Source organism: Teleopsis dalmanni, chromosome 1 (genome assembly GCF_002237135.1).
Source record: "Teleopsis dalmanni isolate 2A chromosome 1, ASM223713v2, whole genome shotgun sequence".
Taxonomy (NCBI): Eukaryota; Metazoa; Arthropoda; class Insecta; order Diptera; family Diopsidae; genus Teleopsis; species Teleopsis dalmanni.
In genome coordinates, this window is record NC_051846.1 from 22,107,987 (window position 1) to 22,123,235 (window position 15,249).

Sequence of the window (15,249 nt, forward strand, 5' to 3'; positions counted from 1 at the left end):
TCGAGAAAATCAACTGATCTGATTTTTTAAATATTAAATTTTAAATATTATTTATATATTTTAAATATTTAATATTAAAATCTTAAGTATTTGAGAGAGAGAGGTTTCGAAAAGTAATGAACTACAATAACTTTAGTAGTGAAATAAGTATTAAATACATAAGTCTTAAGTATTAAAATTTAAAGAAACTAAATCGCAGTTCCTTACTCAAAATTGTCAGAAAACTATTGAAATAACATATATCATTTTGTTATATATACATATATATTTTCATAAATAAAAAATATATAAAATCAATATCCTCGAATATCAGTCACTTGCATTTAAATAAGTACTAGTACTAAATAAGTATGGTATAAACTCCATATACCATAGACCGGATCTAAACTATTTTGATATTAAAATAAAATGTATAAATTTATAATTATAAAGATAAAATTTATTTGAAATGTGCTCACAAAGCTATATTTGATAAATTGTGTAAATTGTATATATACATACATTGTACATACATACATATACATACATAAAAACATGTATAAATAAACTAAAAAATTATTCTTATGACATTACATTAAGAATGCATTATTTTGAATAGAAACACGCAAATATCAATTTACAAGTATTTTTGCGATAAACTATTTTCTATATATGTATATAGTATATCATTGAGTACCAAGTATCTTAACACATAAAGGCACATAAAAAAATAAAAATATAAACTGTAATTACATTTAGTAAAATTCTCAACACTCAAGTTCCGAAACTGAAACCCATTTTGATAAGCACTAAACAGCAATTTTTAGTGCATGAGCTAATCCACATGAAATTTGATGAGAAAGATCAGCACATTCTGAATATGTGTTGATGAGCGAATATTAAATGAATTGCTCAAAAATTTATACTTCACAATTAAATTTGTTAAATGAACACATCAAGACATTTCTCACATTGCATTAATAATAAACTGAAAAACTACATCGTTTCCTTTGGCCGCACATAAGAAAAGATGAAAGAAACTGTACTGTACAAAGAAGCAAAAATCGGCCATAGCGATAATGGCCCTCACTGTTTCCGTCCGTTCTTGATAAAAAATTATGAAAAAAAATTTTATAATATCATATGCTTTCGTTATGAATGGTTAAATTATATTAACTACTATAGTATTATTTAATTAATTAATTGCTTTTTAAAATAAAAAAAAATTTTAGTTAAAAGATTAATTAGAAATTGTTGTAAAAATTAGAACAGAAGTACAATACTAAGCAGATATTTTGTATTATCCGCCAAAAATAATGTAGCATAAGCTTTGTGAACTCTCAAGTGTAATTTTCTGTCAACCAAATATCAAACGAACAAACATTGGTACAATATCAATCTACCTATTAATTTTCGGAAGCAGGGATTAATGAGACAAGTATCTAAATTATTGGTAAAATAACTAAAATATTGGTAATACCACTAAAACAAGTCCTTTATATTATAATAGACACATTTATTCCTACCAAAATACTTTTAGTATAATATTATAATAATAAATTACAATAAATATTATAATATACTTAATATTATATCACATGACTTTAGAAATATATCGAAGACAGAATTTTAACTGTCCCAACTTTCTACTGGATGTTTCCATTATTAGCTGCAGTGATATACAGATATCAAGAACCTAATTTAAAATTTTGCCTAGTCAAATATTGGAATTGGGACCAAACATATAATACAACAATGTACAACCCATTCTGAACACAATTGCTTCCACAAAGTTAATGACATTCTATTTAAATCTACATAATTTAATTATTTAAAGCAAATATAACATAATAACAAATTTCACCTATCCTGTAATAATATATATAAATTGAACACTGCAGAAAGAAATAATGTTAAATGCTCAAACACTTACATACGTGGTCTTAAGACACTTAAGAGGGGTCGCCTATCTGATTATATTTAACTTGGGAAATGTCAACGCAATTCTTGTCATTCTTAATCTAAATTGTCGCTTATCCTCAACGTGGCATCCCTGGATAATTATCTAGTACCCGCTGGCTAATGAACTAATAGTGCGTATAGCGAGTTGTATCTCTAGGGCTTTTAATTTGGGTTGCCTATAGTGGTGTTCTGGTGTCTTTTCTACGAGCGTCTTTAAACATGTAGTATAGGGAATACTATGTGGTAGACCGAGCTTGGTCTCATGCTAACCTACAGTATAGACTCCTATTAAAACAGATATTAACCTAGACACTTTTGATTTGTTTCTGTGTACCAAGTCAAAGTAAAATAGACAAGTCACCCTTTACCTGACTAGTAAAAACGTATGAGCCCAGAAAACCATGGTAGGTACTATTGTAGATATACAAATATATTAAGCAATGAAATTATTGTATAACACGATATTTACTTGCCTTTGTGAATGTAATAATGTAACGACTTAGACTTACACCTACAGGAATGCAACAATTACTTCAACTGCTAATATTTAGAATTAAACAAGCAACCATATTAGTATTTTATCACGCTTCTTAAGACCTGCTTTTAAATTTTAAAAATGATTACAATTTACACAGAACTTTTTCCTTTTAAGTCTTCGAGTACATCTCACAGATCTGTTGTATATTTAAAATAATCATTGTTGAAGTATTTATTGTTAATCCTGACTAATATTGTCCTAATCAAATAATAATAAGATTATTGGTGTATTAATAAGAGGGATCTCTTATTCATTCCGTGTTTTCATAATGTTTTTTTTTATTTTATTTTTTTTCTTGATTGAATAATATTAAACCATTTTACTTTCCGAAATACTTCCACGACGACAACGCTTTCAATTCGGGTCACATATTTAAGAATACGTTACTATTAAGATAAGAAAACTTCGACATATATATTCTTTTACAGACAGATTCTAATGTAATATATTAATATAAATATATTTTATGTATACATATATATATATACATGCATATATTCACACAAGGTGTTTCTTAACAAAAATTTAGCAGATATGTTCTTGTTCCAAGAAACAAAAAGTAAATCGTCTGTTAGAACTGATTCATTGCTCTATTAAGAGAGATATAAAGTATGAAAGAAAAATGAAGACAAATATCTCATTTGATTTTTCGCTTTCTTGAATAATACATATTATTTGAAAAAACACCCTGTTTAAACATATATATGTAGACATATTTGATATTAAAATATACATTTTACTTTGCACTACAGAAATATTCTTATCAAGAAGCACGCGTTTCCTCAAGCATATACTTATGCATTTATACAAATATGGATTTGTATCTATACAAAGTATATTATGTATGAACACAAATACATAAACTTACTCTAGACTATATTTTCTTAAATTTTGTTTTCCTATATAAAGAATCTTATCTTCTCTAGAATGTGTTTCTAAGGCTAATAAACTTTTTACAAGATGTGGGCATGTACCATCAAATTATTTCTAAAAGTATTATTTTTAACTAAAATATCAAAATATATAATTTGAAAGACCTACGATAACCTGTAACCCAAAGACTTTAAGTTTTAATCATATTTGTGGAGCATTTATTGATAGGAATATGTACATATGATGGGTTAATAACATATGTATTATATATATATTTTAAATGGTGAATAAAAATTATATACCATGAAATATAATTATTATTTTATATATATTAAAAAGTAATATGAAACCCTGCTTAAAAGCAAAAACTTGATTCGAACACCTTGCCCAAGTAAGCATTTTACTTCGAAGACTTTTACTTAAAAGTGTTGAACGTGCAAATGGGAGCAAAGTCAATGTATCTTATGTCAACCGCAGACATATGACGCGGCAAACGTTGGCAGTTCATCAATTTGAACCTTTTTTCCATTATAAACAGTTTCTTTTTAATTCCTTTTATTTTATTTTATTTCATTTTTATTTTTTTCGTTTATTTCACATTTTTCAGTTTTCAGTTTTATGTATCTTTCGGGTCTATCGTTGCATTCACATGTGTGATGTGTGTACAAAATAAATTAAGGAGAAAATTAACAACAAAAATTGTAATACAAACTAAAAAAAGGCAGATAAGATTGCTGCATTTTTTTAAGAACCGGACTAATTTTTATGATGTCGTTGGACGAGGTTGCCTGAAGTTTATGTGCATTCGTTATTCAACATACAGCATAGAATATGATGCCCCATACAAACTTATACCACATGTATCCGTATTTTAGAGATTCATTCATACAATCGAATAAAACATTTCAAACATAAACAACAGTAGAAGATATGCACACAGCATAAGAATAAATAAGATAAGATTTTGAAACCAATACACTAATAGATACTTTTTATTGTATCTTATAAATGCATTGTTTAAAAAAATTTTCAATTGTTATACAATTTTTTTCTCTTTTGCTTACCTGTCCGAAATCAATTGTCAAGTTTACTTCATTGAATTTCATACCACGAGATAATGGAGGCGATTGCCACCAGGCCTCAGTACCGTCAATAGCAAACTCTGGTGCATGATTCTTTTCGGGCACATTTGGATCACAATAATCGCAAACCTAGAAAACCAAGAGATGAATTAATAAATTTTTGGTTTTGTATATATAAAAAAACATATATTCAAGAAATATATATCAACATATATCTATACATAAAGATTTTCATGGTAACATAATTATATTAAATAATATTTATTAGATACGGCAATTGCACATAGCAAACCTATAAGGTCTATATGTTGTGCTTGGAAAGTATCTATTAAACTAATATAAATATATATAATAATATAGTAATTCACATATAATAAGGTATAAATTAAAAGTATCTGAAATATTATATATCACAACCATGAAATGTTAATAAATTATATTAACACTTTTATAACACATTAAAATTAAAATTATGAAAATTAATTTCATTTTCATTAAAATGAAAATTAATAAAATAAACATAAAATAAATATGAATAAATATATATAAATTAATATAATTAAACATAAATATTAAAAGTTTAAAAGTATATAAAAGTACATATTAAAAGTACATAAAAGTTTAATTTTATTTTACAGCCATCAAATTAATTAATACTTATAACGAAAGTACATAAGTACATATATAGATAATAATATATCCGTGTTTAGCTTATAAAAAACTTTGTATTTAAGAAACGGGTTCATAAGATAAATTCCTGCGAGCGATCTAGAATGTTTTAGTCTTATAGCCATCATGTTTACCCAAAGTAATTCATTTCGGAGATAATAAGTATTATATTATAATTATTTTTTGAGGCTGTAATTTTTTGGTCTATTCAAGAACTTTTTAATGTATAACCTACCCGTTAATACTTATAAAACGTTCATTACAAGAGTCAGCTTCATAAAAAGAACTCATTCGAGAAATCTATTCTACTCTAGTGTTAGAACCATAAACATTTCTACCCAAAATGCTTTTTTTGATGGATAGAATAGAATAGAATAGAATAGAAATATACGGGGTACTAGCTCCCAACGGAGCAGAGCACTGCGACCAGATTGATCTTTTGTGCTGCAACTGACCCTAACCGAATAGAAGACATTCCGCCTTTCGAATGAAAGCCAGAATGTCGTCCGTTATATTAGAATCATATCGAAAGGAACTATAATTCTTAAATCTATTGAATAATTCTTTAAGTACTGTATAATATTTAACCTATCCATTTTGTGTTTATAAAACTTTCTTTACAAGGAAGAGTTTAATAACGAGAAATATTTTAATCTTAGAATCAACAACATATCTACCCGAAATACTCTATCTGAGGAACTGTAATATTTATAGTGAAGTCTGTAGCAATAGATCTTTAAAACTACATTTCAAATAATAAATTATTTTTGTCTTACAACTAATCCATTTCGAAAAGAAAAGGGTATAATAATGTGAGAATTTTTAAGTCCTAAATAATTTTTTATATTTAATCAATCAATTAAATACAATCAATCATTAGATAAAATCTTTAGCGGTTTTTGAAAACATCTATTTGTTTAATTGTATGTATATAATTTTCGGACAGATCTTTCTTCTCCTAGAAAATTCACTACATAACTGGTCGATCAATTACTATTTACACTTTGAATTGCTTACCCATTTAACATATTCTATGGAGCTAGCTCTTAGTAACTACTATCTGCTTGCAGACCGAACAAGTGATGCTTAGGACAAAGACATTTACTCCAAGAAAATTTATTTTGTCTATATGTAATATTAAAACTATAGGTATCAGGGGATAATATACAAACAGAATCTACGCTTAATAAATTGTATTTTAATTCTAATTTAGAATCGTAAAGAACATTTGTTTACTCCTTTAATTGAATTTCTATTCAGTAATCCTATATTTGAAGATATATATTAGTTTACAATAAATTTGTTCCTAAATTAAGAAATAATTCACAAATTAGAAATATTCAGATATGTATATTTCTTTTTTTAAATGTATTAAGAAGTATTCCGTATCCCCTTTTTAATTTAACTATGACTATGGTAAAGAATATATGATAATTATATGCTTTAAATCATTTCTTATCTGTTCGAAATAAGACCAAGTCATATAAATGTTGATCTTTCAAAACATTTGTGGGAAGTGAGCCCTTAGTCAACTTAGATTGAGATAAGCAGAAAGCAATTCTATACAATGTTCGCATGTGTTTGAAATAATATTGAGTAAAATAATTTAAAATTATGTTAAAGAAAAAATTTTTAAAATTTTAGTTTATTAAAATTTATTTATTAATATTTTTTAATCAAATAAATTTTTTTTCAAATAACTATTTCTATATTTTATATATATTATATTAAAAATTATATTACAAATTATTTTAAGTGTTTTAAAATAGCAGAAGAAGGTTATTGTCTAAAGTATTAAGATATTTGTTGTACAGATAATGTGAATTATATATATACCTATACATATTTGTCAAATATAAATCGATATAACATATAATGTTATATAAGATATATATATTTATAAATATATGTATATTAATTGCCATTTATTGTCGTTGAAGCCATTAGCAGTATCATTAGAAATCATTAGTGAGTAGTCAATAAATATCATATGATGAAATGTTTTTGATGTAATAATAATTATCTCTCAAATTAGATACCTCGGGTAGTCATGTTGGTGCCTTAAGACTTAAATATTCTAGATTACTCACAGAAATTTTTTTTTGTAAATCTGGTTCTTTAAATGAAAGTTCCTCATAAGCAAAAGAGGGATATATAAGGGATGGAAAATATAATTTTATTTATTAGGAAAAAGTGTGAACTAACAATTATTAAATAAAGTTTGTATAAAAAAAACTTAACTGCACTAACTATTTAACCATGAAAAAAAATTCTTAAACCGTTTTTAAAATTGGATTAAAAATAATTATAAAAATAATAAAACAAAATAAATAAATATTTTTTGTATAATAATAATAAATAAATAAAAAAAGATAATATGACTAATAAATTATAAAAATTACAATTTAAAAAATCAAAACCAAACCGGAATTTGTGTTTATTTAAAAAAATTAATTTTGCTTAAATCTTTGATAAGATTTCGAATACAATCATTTAAACAAATCAAATATTTGACAGTTCATCCCAATTTAGTATAATTTTGATATAGGATCATGTGCTAAAATAACCTATTTTTATATATGTATAAGCAAATAAAAAAATGATTTTTTTCAAAAATAAAATATACAAAGTTCAGTTTTTTGATTTACAAAAAAAAATCTAAGCCATGTGCGCTGCATATGCTACATACGAAAGGCTATAATTTTCGTTGTTTGATCAATTAAAATGTGTGCGTTCTCAGGGGCGTAGTAGATTAATAAATAAAGAAAATTTGAAAAGAGAAGGGAATTCGAAGAATTTATAACCAATCAATGTGATTAAATTGAAAATAATAAATAACATTTTTTTTTATATTTAATTTGCGGTTGTTTATTAAAGACACAACATTACGGTTGTTCCTTGTAATCATATATGGAGGCCTTAAGTAAAAAAATATTTCTTTTTAAAAAATGAAAACACAAAGAAATAAAATTTTGTCAATTTTTTTAATTCATTTATTCTTGATACATTGAGTTCTACTTTTAAAAATATCACGTCATATTATAAGTTCGTAGAATGATCTAAACATATATCACTACCTATGAATCTAGAAACTAGTAACCTTTCAAGGATATGTGTCAAAATCTTATAACAGTTTAACGCTTAATTGATGAGTGATAACAATTAATCTAGATAGAATCTAGATGTAATATTATAAAAAATTTTTTTTTTAATCGAAAATTTATCCTAGGTATTTCGAGATCGCACGGTCTCGATAGTTATTCATCGATAGTCTTAAGAAATTGCAAATACAACAATACTAAATGAAGAAATAAAAGGCGATCTTGCACCAAAAAATTTAACTACATCACTAATCCATGAATTACTATTTGCACTTTGAATTGCCATATTCTATGGATCTAGCTCTCAGTAACTATTATCTGTTTGCAGACCAAAAAAGTAATGCTTAGGGAAAGAAATTTGCTCTAATAAAATAATGATTACCGGAACGAAAACCTATAATTTATTATACATCGATATAAATCTCGATATATTAAAAGGACGTTGTTATAAATATATATCTTTCAGATTATTAATTGAACTTTTTATTGCTTACCCATGCAAGATATTCCATGAATCTAACTGTCAGTAACTTCTCTCTGTTTTCAAATCGAAATAATAATATTTAAGAAGGAGATTTAGCTCCAATGATTAATGCAACGGTGAAGAACTCCGTTTAAAATAATTCATTATGCAAAAAATATATTAAAATATGAAGATTCTTTCGAAAAAAATATTAACTAGAATTAGACTTAATTTGATCGTAACATATCATTAAGCTATATCATTAAGTATATTTTTTTAAGTTAGTGGAAAGAGTTTTTAAGATTTGCTAGAAGTAAACCTAGAATTTCAATTTTTCATTTATGAAATATAGAATAGTATATCAAACATATTTATATATGTGATTTATATTATATGATCTATAGTTACGAAATTGGTAATCGAGTAATGCAATAAAGATATTAATACGTTAAGTCGAAATGTGTATTTTTTTTTTATTGCCACTTTGTTAATATGTTAATCAGTTACCGAGCTCTTTACCCGCGATGGTGTATACCTTTATATAGCACTTATATGTTTTACCAATTTATTTTAATATTTTTAATAGGTTTTAATAGGTATTTTTAATAGGATTTAAGAAAACATGTCTAGCAGAACTCATTCGTTAAATCCTAAAATTCGGTCAAAGGAATAAATAAATTAATTGAAGAAATATAGTTTTCAGTGGTTCAGATTTTTTTTTTTTGAAAATTATGTATTAAAAAATATATATTGATATATATATATAGTAGTCAATGACTTAATCTTATCGTTTTTTTTGAGTAACGTTCATTATTTTTGTTATTACATATATTATGGGTCATTGTTGATGTATATATTATGTATTATTTTAGTAATATTAGTTTTCAATAGAATCTTGAGTTTGGTGTAATCTTTTTTATTTTCATTTGTCCATTGTGGAGCATAGTTGTAGGGTGAATTGTGTGTTAATACAGTAAGAGAGATTGCTTTTCAGTGACATTATTGACTTTTCTGTATAACAAATGAGTAGTCAATGACAGAATCTTATCGTTCGTTATATTTAACATTCATTAAATTGGGTGTTCAATAAATTAGATGTCTTATGTTTATAAATATATATATATATATATTTTTAGTAATATCAATAGTTATATTTATCTTTAGTGGAGGCCCTATACCCCACTAGGAGCAAAAGACAATAGAAAAGTAGTAGGTAAGTATATCTAAATGATATTTTACAATTTTTCTGAGCATTTTGATTACTAAATACGAAATTATATTAATAATATATTGCAAATATGTCTCTGTATAGAACTATAGGAATCTGGAAATAATATATATTTAAAACTGAGTTTTTATTGTTTAATAAAAATTGTTTATTAATTAAAAATTGTTGTAGCTCAAATGATGTAATTTCCATTTAATTGCAGTAATAAGAATAGAATAGACTGCAGTAATAGAATTTTTTCTACCTACGCTCCTGTCATTTTTAATTGTATAAAAATTTTCTATGCATTAAATTGCTTACACAAACAAACTCTACTTGAAGCAATTTTTGTTCATAGTTAAAAAAAATAAACTAACAAAATCAACAAAAAAAATATAAATAAAAAAATAATAAAATATATATGCAAACAGAAAAATTATTTGGATAAATTTACACAAACAGAAAAAATATCTTAAAATATTTGAATGAGATAAAAATGAGCTCATATGCCTTATTTGAAGTAAAATTTTAAATAATAAAATTTTAAAATAAAATAAAAATTTTTATGAAAATTATTTTTTATGGTAAAAGAAATGAAATTACATTTAAACATATTTCATATATTTTATTATATTTTATTTTTCATAGTTAATAAAAAAAAACGACTGAAAGGTAAGAGATAACATATACATAATAGAAAAATTTAATAAATAATACATAAAACTTGAAATAAAATATAATTTAAATTTTTATAACTAATACTTTATAATAATTCAATTATAAAATTAAATAAAATTAATTATTTATTTAAACATAAATAAAAATTTTTAAATAAATCATAAAATTCATTAAAATTAACAAATAATAAAAATAAATAATTTTTTTTTACTTGTAAATTTATTTAAAAATGAATATCTCCAAAACTAATAAATTTTTCCTTACTTGTCCTTGAATGACAGAATAATCGATGTGATCATTTTCTGTATTCGCTCCGACTAATTTACAATACAACTCCGGTCCATCAGTATCCGTACCGCAAGTGGCGGATGCATAAATTTTTCGGCCAGTAGCCAAATTAAAATATGGCGGCGTTAGCTCAGCATTTGTAATCGCTATGCCGCACGCAATTAACAGGCAACAAAGTGCCACACCCACATCATACAAACGCCACATTGGCGTTGTTTTTATTGTGAAATTTCTTTTAAAGATTTTTAATTTTATTAATTATTTTTTGTTTATCCTTAAAAAGGATATTTTCATAATTATCCTTACACTGCACTTCACTTCAATACTAATTATATTTTCACTTTATCTTTCTTTCACTTCAATCCTTTTCTTTTCACTTTACCGAACTTCTTATTTGACCATCCACACTGGATGGCTCCCGACGAGCAACTGATTTTGAATTCTAAAGAAATTTTCCTTTTCACTTCGTGTTTATTAAAATTTGTTCAACATTTCATTTCTTCAATACTGCAACGATCGTACAACGCCGCTTCGCTGTCCACTTCTGCGTTGACGTTGAGGCTTGCGCCAACGTCTTGTTTTTGTTTTCTGCTTTGAATTTTGTTTATGCCGGCAAATATTTTAATTGAATTCTCTTTGAGTTTGTTTACATTTTTTATATATTTGCGGCTTATTGCACTTTGTTTTTGTTTTGGTTAAACTCTTTCATTTATTTTTTGTTTTCTTGCTTTTATTTCTCGTTGAACACATGGTTGTCATGAATTCATGATTCAATGTGTATTTTTGTATTGCGTACGTACGTACGTTGAGAGCATTTTAATTAAGAATTGATATTGACTTAATGAAGCAATATTTTTCTTTGTTTCTTTCATTTTCTTCCAATATTCGTAATAAAAATGCTTCACACTGAGAACTAAGATATAAAAGAAATTAAAAGCAAGTATTTAGTTAATTTCGTTTATATGATGATTAAGTTGAATTATGTGTTTTTATATGGATATGAATATCAACGTCATTATTACTTGCATTTATAATTAATCTATTTTAACAACGTTAAGTCTATTCACACGGTTACAGTTAAAGTTCATTATTGTAGCAATAATAAAATAGGTCCGAAAAAGTGACCTATTTAAAAAAAACTATTTTATGGCATGACGGCTAGCCCGGTAAGCTCGCCAGTATTGGGTTCCTACTACTAGCTATACTGCTGACTCACAAAAAGAATAATCGTGCCGTTTTTCACTTAGATTTATTCAAAAATAGAAAATATATACCTGCACGGTGGAGCACTGCCACCGCTGATATTCATGATGAATGACCAGGGCTTTGTTAAATTTGATTTTAAGATACTCCTGATTTTAAGATATGTATTTATATATTTTATGCTTAAATTGTTATGTACTATTCTTCAATGTACATATACATTCCCATATGATAAATAAATAAATAACTGCTCATCTGATAATTGCTATTGTCTATATGTTTATGGGTTTCAATTCTATCTACAAAAGTCAGTTTTAGGAGTTCCTTAATAATTTGACTATGCGCTGCGACTATGAAATAATATAGTTAATATAATATAGTATAATATAGTTAGTATAGTGAATAATGTAGTTACTATGCATAATAGTTACTATGGTTACTAGCACATCTGAATACTCCAAATGATCTGAATCTTCTTTGCAGAAACAGTACGGATTACAAATAAAAGTAATAAGTTAGGCATGATATATATCAGATGTTTATTTTTTTTATAAAAATTTACTTTTTGTTTACGAATCCATGTTCCACAGTACATAAAAAAGTCATATATACCCTATCTTAGTTTCCATTAAATACGTTCTACTTATTTTTGCACATACATATATTTCACATTGAACCAGAAGATGAACCCAATCAATTGCTATCTTAACACATTGAGAATATTTCCCATGTTTCCATGTTCTTTGACTCTAACATCGTTTGATAAAACACAGCTAATAAGAAATATACTAAAAATTAATATAATTCTTTTACAAAATACTAAAACATTTTGTCACGAGTACTAAGATCTATGTTACTAAACTGCTCATCAAAGACCAAGTGCCGGTCATTATATCCATATATTTTGTGTGAACAGATGATGTGGTGTGTTCAAACATTTGCAAAAAATCAAATAATGCAAGAATTGTGAAAATACTCAACTTACTATTATCTTATTATATTCTTTGTACTTGCATAAGGATGCCCATTTGGTAATTTTAAAAGTAAACGTAAATAAAACACACTTGTGACAGAGTTTTCAATCAAATTTCTATTTCAATACGAGTGTGTTGTTTGAACCTTTGCCATTAGATACGAAAACACATCGCCAATGTCAATCTTACAGTTCTGAAACGTTTTAAACTCATATTATACATCGGCTCCTACCTGACATAACTTGGACATAACTTGACCAATAAGTTGGAAGACAACCATTTTCTTAATCCTATAAAAAAGAAAAAAGTTCACTAGTGATAAATCAGGTGATCCAATTGACATGACTAAAACTAGAAATTACACGCACAACAAAGCCAAAACACGGCATGTGACGGGACGATGCCACAAGTCGTTATTCCCGTTAAAATTATTTATCTTCCATATTCATATTTTCAGCTTCACGTCAAAAAAAATCGGTAATCGTATAGCTTTAACCACTGTTTGAGTCACAAATAAGGAATATGAGATTTTAGCTACTTTCCTTCTCATTAGTTCTTCTCCTGATAAAGTGAATTGAAAGTGAAAGTTAAAAGTGAACCTGTTTATCCTTATTCTGTACGAACTATTTATCCTGCTTCATTTTATCTTTTATAATTACTTCTATTGATTTATCACACTTTCAAACCAAGTTACTTTTTGTAAATACAATGGACTTTCTAAAGTTTGTAATGGATTTTCATTACCCAAATACTACAGTATTGTTTGATGACCTATCCATCAAACAAACAATGTACCTCATTATTAAAGTATATTCAATCGTTATTATTTTTGTTGTGAGATAACACAATTTTACCACGTTCAGTAGTTATAAAACGATCTATATTGTAACATGGCAATCCTCGAATTGAAAACTTTGATTGACAGTTTTAATTGACTTATGTCAATAAAACAGTGCTGTTAATTCTAAACCACGAAATGCAAACCCCTTTATAAGATAAAATAATCTTAATAGTTAATAATATTAAAAAATTAGTTAGCAAAGTCTATAGGATATAGACTTTACATATACACTTTACATATAGTATATAGGATATTAAAACTTAAAGTGTGTCATCATATTAATATTAATTATTTATTTAAAGGCGTCAATCACTTTATTGTCAATAAAAGCAGCTTTACATAGAAAGTAATTAGATATCACTTAGATAATCCAAATTCTCTGATCCAACTTCTTTAACTATTCGCATAATAACATTCAAATATCAGAAGCATACTTTAAGGAAGTTGTTATAAATAGTAAAATTATTTGTGTAAATTAACGAGCATACTTTTGAACAGCTACAGGCTACAAACAATAGACATATAAATTAATTAAATTGCTTAATTTTTTATTAAATTTTATCTTTATTTTGTCATATTGGCTGACTTACGAAATCAATATGATATTAAAATATCTTTATATTGTCAAAAAAAACAGCAAGATCACCAAAATTAACAAAGAAAAAATTAGAAAAAATTCTTAATCATAATTTTATCAGAGGACTTATTGGGGTTATAGCGCAAGTTCATGAGGTGCGGCTATGTTATTGTGTCCCCTTGCCAGCATAACCAACTTAAAGATCGATACGTTAGTAAAAATTCGTCGATCTCCTGGTCACGGTCAACAAGAGAGGGTGAATAACGGTCTACAAGAGTGACTGGTTTGTGTGAATCTTTAGAACACAGCATAAAAGAACAGAAATCTTAATGAAACTGCTTTCACATAATCGATTAGGATTGCTGCAGTTGTAGTATCTGTATATGAAATGCGATCACGTTGCCTTTCACCCTGGGTAACGTAAATAACCTACAAAGAAATATAGTAGCCAACTTACATATGTAGATCTCAAGAACACGGATTTAAGTACCCTAATAAATCAATAGCTAAGACAGGGCTGTCCTAACCAGATAAGATCGCGGACTGATATAAATCACTGAATGGGTTGGAGAGCCGCACAAATAAATACATACGTTCATAATTTTTCCAGAGAAAAATAAAAATACGGCAATGATGATAAATTTAATTTTATTAATTCTTTATTAATTTATCTATTAAAATTCTATCACTATCAGCATTATAAATATTAATTAATTCTATACGAAAAATATTTTATTTTTAATGTAATATTAAAATCATGTTGAAATATATGTTTGTATTTCTCAATTAAATAAATTAACGTAAAGTGTAATAA